At 43.1% G+C, this 6,879-nt stretch overlaps 1 protein-coding gene across 1 annotated transcript in view; it reads right to left on the reverse strand.

Annotated features, from left to right (window-relative positions):
* HEY1 (hes related family bHLH transcription factor with YRPW motif 1) overlaps positions 1–3,778 on the reverse strand; it is a 29,963-nt gene extending 26,185 nt beyond the window's left edge. The window contains exon 1 of the mRNA XM_053250390.1: positions 3,672–3,778. The gene's annotated coding sequence lies outside the window, so the exon portion shown is untranslated. The remainder of the gene's footprint in view (positions 1–3,671) is intronic.
* Positions 3,779–6,879: the final 3,101 nt, after the last annotated feature.

Consider the following 6,879-nt stretch of genomic DNA (forward strand, 5'->3'; position numbering starts at 1 on the left):
AAAACAGAACCTGAACTGACATGAAATTCTGCTGTTTCCTGGACACCAAGCTTATACCTTGTCAATGCAAAGGGATAGAGCCAAGTCGGGACATGTATAAGCTGCTTCTCCGCTTTATTAGCAAATTGAAAGAATCTGTGGCACTGGAAATGTGATAGTGCACAAAACTGTAAAGGAGGAAATGGGGAGTTCTTTCCCTCTATTCTTCACCTCTGCCATAAAAGTAAAAGAGGTGAGGAAATTGTTTTTGGAGTTATCTAATTGTTATTTCTTCATATTCCTGATGCTGAAATTATGTAATTTCCTTTGTTTGCATGGTATTGGTAAATTCCTCATTAAGAGTTAACTTCGACGGACTATTTATTTATTTTATGTATTCATACCGCATCTTTAAATTTTTATATATATATATATATATATATATATATATATATATATATATATATATATAAATAAATTTATTAATTACCAGGGTGGCTGGGGAGTCTATGTAGACTCCTCCCGTCTCCATTCAAGGCATTCTTGTACTGAGCTTGTTACAGAGCCGGAATGCTTGTCTGGCTATTTGGGAAATAATTACAATTTGTGTGGTCTAATAAGTGGTCCCAGAGTGTTCCAAATGCAAGAAGCAGAACCTAGTGGGGTGTGGGGGTGTGGAATACCTATCTGGCGATTAGAGCAGTTGTACTAATCTATGAGGAACTAAACAAAGCTTTTACCTCAGGCTAAACCAGTAGCAGCTAGCTTAATTGCTTCCAAGTCATCAGGCAAAACTACTGTTGCTTCATATAAGCTAATGTGAACCTGATGCAGTTGTATTTGCGACTTAGGAAAGCTGCGTTTCACTCCCATATTGCAAACTTGTTCAGGAGGAAAGGCCAACTCGTGTTACTAACGGGCTACAGGGTAGCCATTTATTAACTACAAGGAAGGATCCTACAGTCTAAACTTCTTGAGGGAGGGGTAGATAGGGAGGCTCAGAATTATTGGAAAATAGTATCTAAAGTCATATTGCCCAAAGTACAGCCTTTATTATTCTTATTATCTTTTTTTAAATATAACTGCTGCTTCTGTAGTGGCTGTTATTCGTTTAGGTATTTATAGAGTGTTGTGATTATTTTAGACATTTATAGACTTTTCTAATCTACAAAAGCATTTATTTGTATAGAGGAGACAAAATGACGATTCACATAAATTATAGTCCATAGAATTGGATGCTGTTGGTGTAAAAGTAGGCAAGTGTAGCCCAAGCATTCAAACGATGCACTATTTTCATCAGGAATGTGTAATCTAAAAACTGGTGTGTGTATTAAAAAGCTTTCATATTCTTACACCAAGAGAGATTGGTTCAAAAAGTGTCACCTCAACTACTTTGGCACAATCCAGTGGAAAGTTTTAATATGCAGCTCCTTTTATTTTAAAAGACCTTGTGCAGAAGTACTCCCATTCCTGAAGTGGATTATGCCTTTTGTACATATCGCTCTCTGGAATCAATACATCATTCCCCATCTCTGCTTTTCCAGCTGTGGACTCTATAAATCAGGTTATAGCACGGGGGGGAGGGGGCTAAGGTTGGTTCGTGTCGATGGCAAGCACACCTGGCATTCTTTATGAAAGTTTTATTTTACGTTTTATTGTTTTCAAAACTTCTTTTCCCTTTGAGTGCTGGCCACTTCTGATGCTAAAAAGACTCAAATGTGAATTCATATATAAGTTTCTATGAACTCGTGTATCCATTTTAAAATTTCTAAAACAAAAAAACCATACTGGCAAGGATACCTTGTATGAACACGTGGAGCTGTCTCCATGTGTTCATACAAAGTATATTACAGGAGCCCTTTCTCATGATCTGTGAGAAGGGTTCAAAGGGGTGAGGGGAAGGAGCCTCGAAAAACTTAACTCCCCTGCAGACTATCCTCTCATTTTTGTTGGGTGGGTGGATCGCCAGCCGGGAGGCTGCTGGTATGTGAGTGCGCACCAACTCACGATCATTTAGCCCAGGATAGTGGCACATTTGGATCCTTAACCTGGGATAACCGCTTGGGCTCCCTTGCAAGTTTGCCATGCAGCTCCAGTCCTGGCGGTTCTCATGCGCAGGCAAAACTGAGCTGGGCTCCTCTAGGTGAACAGCCTCTAGGTGTTCCCAAACTTGGGTCCCCAGCTGTTGTTGGACTATGCTTCATCATGTAGTTGTAGTCCAAAGTCCATTCTGTGGCTAGAATGATGAGAGTTGTCCAACAACACCTGGGGACTCGTGGCTGGAAACCCCTGTGTTACACCATTGATCAATCTAGCTCAGTAGTGTCCACTTTGACCTGTTTACATCTGAGGGCCAAACTAGACTTGATGTAGAAGTTCCATGACGGGAACTTACAAGGGTTTGTTGTTGTTACCATAAAGCAGCTGCAGAAGGAGATTTGGACCACAACCAAAGTTACGAGAATGCTAAGTTTAGCTCTTTGCCTCTGCACTGGTTCCCCAACTTAAATCTCCTCCCAAACCTATTAGCCATGGGGGAGAAAATACGAGGGTTTACAGAAACTTTGTGGGGTTGTGCAGTTTGGATCAGGCCCATAGCACAGAGAAAAGGGTTAAACCTCCCCGCTTTCTCATGCCAAAGTCCCAAATCAAATCACTTTCTACGTGAATGCTTTTTGAAACTGAAAAAAGATATTCAGGAGTTCTAATCATGTAACCCAATATCATGCCTGCTCAGAGTCTGTGTGAGTCTCAGATGAGGTCTTTCCCTGCCCCACTAGCTGGATTTTTATTTAAACTAGAGATGCCAGGAAAGGAACCCATCCTGAATCTTCTATCATTTTAGGCAGTTGAAGACTTCCTCTGGGCATTTGGGGCTGAGGGTCTTTTGGCTGGCCTTCTAAATCAGGATCAACCTAAAGACCCCTAAAAGTTGCATTATATTGTTTCAAATTGTTTTATATTACTTTTCCTGTTGTATAGAATTTTTCCCTACACTGGATTATTTTCCTGCACTGGAATTTTTAAAGGAAAGCCCACTAACAAATTTAACAAAGTAATAAATTTTAGCCAATAAATATTGGGCATTAATATCTAGCCAAAGTTAAGGATATTTAAGTCACTTGGTCTTAGCGGGAGAAAGTTAACCACATGCTTAACTATCTTCCAGTAAAATCAGCAGGATTTAAAAGTGTTTCCCTTTGCCTGGAACATGCCCATCAATTGATTGCTTTTGATCTTTTAAGATTCACCATAAATACTGCATCATCAAGCTGAACAGTTTCTTGATTAATTGAGCAGACTTCACTGTTCGCTGTTCATTCATCTAGTAGTGTTGTGGCTCCCAACAGTTGCCCAGCTTCCTTAGGGTTGCTTGCTATTTACATGGCCTTGCATCTCTGTCATTAACAGCTTCATACCAGCCCAAATTTGCCAGCAGAAATTCTTTTTGCCCTAGCAGGCAGATGTCATGGGAAAAACCTCAGCTACACTGACTTCCAATTCAAGATGCAAGAATCTCTGGGGCGGGGTGGGGGGGGGGACATGGTAACCTTAGGTCAAACAGGTAAGGATGGAAAGTTCTCAGTCTCTCTGGCTTATATGTCTGCTACATAAGAAGGAAAGTATAGTAAACTGTCATGCGACCATGTGTATCATAAAATAAATTTATGGTGCACCTTTGACTGCCTCACCTCCACACATTTTCTTAATCCGTTCCAGCTGGACCAGCTTCTAACATTCCAAACTTCTGAGCAGTTTCCAACAGCTGCCACCGTTTGTTCTTTAGCAACCTGCTACATAGAGATGTTTATTCCCCCCCCCCCCAAGTCTGAATTTTCCCACTACAGTCATATTGCTTTAAAATTAGTTTCAGTAAACCATGCAATAATTTAAGCCATTTTCTAATATTTACCCTTTCAAAGCAATATTGCCATATCAATGTATGGTATTATTATTATTATTATTATTATTATTATTATTATTATTATTATTATTAGTTTAACATATTTCTGTACCACCCAAAACTTGCGTCCCTGGGCAGTTTACAATTAAAAGATCATATAAACATTAAAATCATTAACATCCAAATAATTTAAAACCCAACATTAAAAGTATTAAAACTATAAATCTAATTAAAAGCCTGGGTGAACAAATATGTCTTCAGTGCCTCTATAAAAGTTGCCAGAGATGGGGAGGCTCTTAGCTCAGCAGGGAATACATTCCAAAGCCCAGGGGCAGCAACAGAGAAGGCCTGTCCTCAAGTAGCCACCAGACGATCTTGTGGCAAATGTAGTCATACCTCTCCAGAAAATCTCAACCGGCTATGGGGCTCATGGTAAAGAAGACGTTCTCTTAAAAATCCAGGGGCTTTGCCTGCATTTAGGGATTTATAGGTAATTACCAGCACTTTGGATTTTGCCCAGAAACTTATCAGCAGCCAGTGTAGCTCTTTCAACACAGGAGTAATATGGTCTCTCCGAGATGTTCCAGAGACCAGCCTGGCCACTGCATTCTGGACCAACTGCAGTTTCTGGATTACCTACAAAGGCAGCCCCACATAGAGTGCATTGCAGAAGTCCTTCTGGAGGTTACCAGGAGATGTACCACCATTCTGAAGTTGTTCATCTCAAGAAATGGACACAGCTGGCGTATCAGCCAAAGCTGATAAAAAGCACCTCTAGCCACTGCCTCAACCCGGGACACCAGAAAGAGGTTCAGATCCAGAAGCACCACCAGACTGCATACCTGTTTCTTCTGTGGGAGTGTGACCCCATCCAGAACTGGCAGATCAAAATTGTCTCTGGAGTTCCGATTCCACACAATAAGTACCTCAATTTTATCTGGATTCAGTCTCAGTTTGTTATCCCTCATCCAGTCCATCACCACCTCCAGGCAGGCATCTAGGGAGGTTATGCCTTCGCCCATTGAGGTTGACATGGAGAAATAGATTTTTGTGTCATCAGAATACTCATAACACCCTGCATCAAATCTCCTGATGATCTATCCCATCGGCTTCATGTAGATGTTAAACAACATCAGAGACAATATAGAGCCCTGAGGGACAACATAAGAAAGTTTTGATTTTGAAGAACAGTCTCCAAGAGACACCATCTGGAATCTGCCCATGAGGTTGGGGCGGAACCATTGCAAGGCAATGCATCCCACCCCCATCCTTTCAGGCATTCCAGAAGGATACTATGGTCAATAGTAGCAAAGGTCGCCGAGAGATCCAAAAGAACCAACAGAGTCCCACTCCCTCTGTCAATTCCCAGTTGGAGATCGTCCATCAAGCTAATCAAGGCAGTCTCCACCCCATAGCCCACCCGAAAGCCAGTTTGAAATGAGTCTAGATAATCAGTTTCCTCCAAGACCACCTGTAGCTGGGAGGCCACCACCTCATCAATCACCCTGTCCAGCCACAGAAGTTTGGAGATAGGCTAAACCTGCTAAACTCTGATGGATCCAAGGCAGGTTTCTTCAGAAGTGGTCTAATGATTGCCTCCTTGAGACAAGGAGGTGACTCCTGCCCTCCCTCAAAGAAGCATTTATAATCTCTATGAGGCCCTCTGCAACAGCCTCCCGACCTGAGAGCCATGTTGGGCAAGGATCAAGAGGGCAGGAGGTAGGCCACACCATTCCAAGCAACTTGTCCACACCCTCAGGAGTCACAAACTGAAACTGATCCAGGGTCACCACATAAGAGTAGGAGCTGCTGGACACCTTGACATCAGACTCTGTAACAATTGTGGAGTTTGAATCTCAGTCGGCCTGAATATGAGAGATTTTGTCCACAAAAGACTCATTTAAAATGTCACAGTGAGTAACTGTTGGTTCCAAGTACTGATTCAAGGGGGAAGGGGCATAGGAACATAGGAAGCTGCCATATATCAAGTCAGACCATTGGTCTATCTAGCTCAGTATTGTCTACACAGTCTGGCAGCGGCTTCTCCAAGGTTGCAGGCAGGAATCTCTCTCAGCCCTATCTTGGAGAAGCCAGGGAGGGAACTTGAAACCTTCTGCTCTTCCCAGAGTGGCTCCATCCCCTGAGGGAAATATCTTACAATGCTCACATGTGGTTTCCCATTCAAATACAACCAGGGTGGACCCTGTTTAGCTGATGGGAGTCATGCTTGCTACCACAAGACCAGCTCTCCTCTCAACCCTGAACAACTCTGCCGGACGTGAACTTGCGGATGTGATATGGGCAGAAAAGAATCGCTTATTTGCCACACATATAGCCTGAGCATAGATCATCAAATGTGCTCTATGTAATAATCTGTCATATTTGAGTCGAGTCTCCACTTGTGCTCTAGTTGTCTACCCCATTGCTTCAGCCCCCGTAATCCTTCCGTATACCAAGAGGCCAGTTTCAAAGTGGGTTGGAGAGGACGCTTAGGAGCTGTTGTGACCACAGCCCTGGTGAGTTGGCTGCCCATATTCTTTTCCAGGGTGTTAACACAGTCACCGGCAGAGCCAACACTATATCCTTCCAAGGCTTCTCGGAATCCTATTGGCACCAATAACCTTCTTGGGCAGACCATCCTAATGGGCCCCTCACCCCTCCGGAAGTGAGACATGATCATGAGTCCAACCTTAACCAGATTGTGGTCCGTCCATGACAATGGGGAAACCACAAGAGTCCCCACCTATGGGACACCACCTGATCAGAATTAAAGACCAAATGAAGCATGTGACCAGCACTTTGCAGTGGCCCCAAGACTACTGGGGATAGGCCCATAGTTGTTATGGCCACTATGAACTCCTGAGCCGCCCTGGACACATTGGTCCCAAAGTGAACATTGAAGTTCACCACCACCACAAGCCTGGGAGACTCCAATGCCAGGCCTGAGACCAAGTCTGTCAGCTCTGTTAGGAACTCTGTTGGGCAGCATGGCGATC

Source organism: Hemicordylus capensis, chromosome 4 (assembly GCF_027244095.1).
Source record: "Hemicordylus capensis ecotype Gifberg chromosome 4, rHemCap1.1.pri, whole genome shotgun sequence".
Classification (NCBI taxonomy): domain Eukaryota; kingdom Metazoa; phylum Chordata; class Lepidosauria; order Squamata; family Cordylidae; genus Hemicordylus; species Hemicordylus capensis.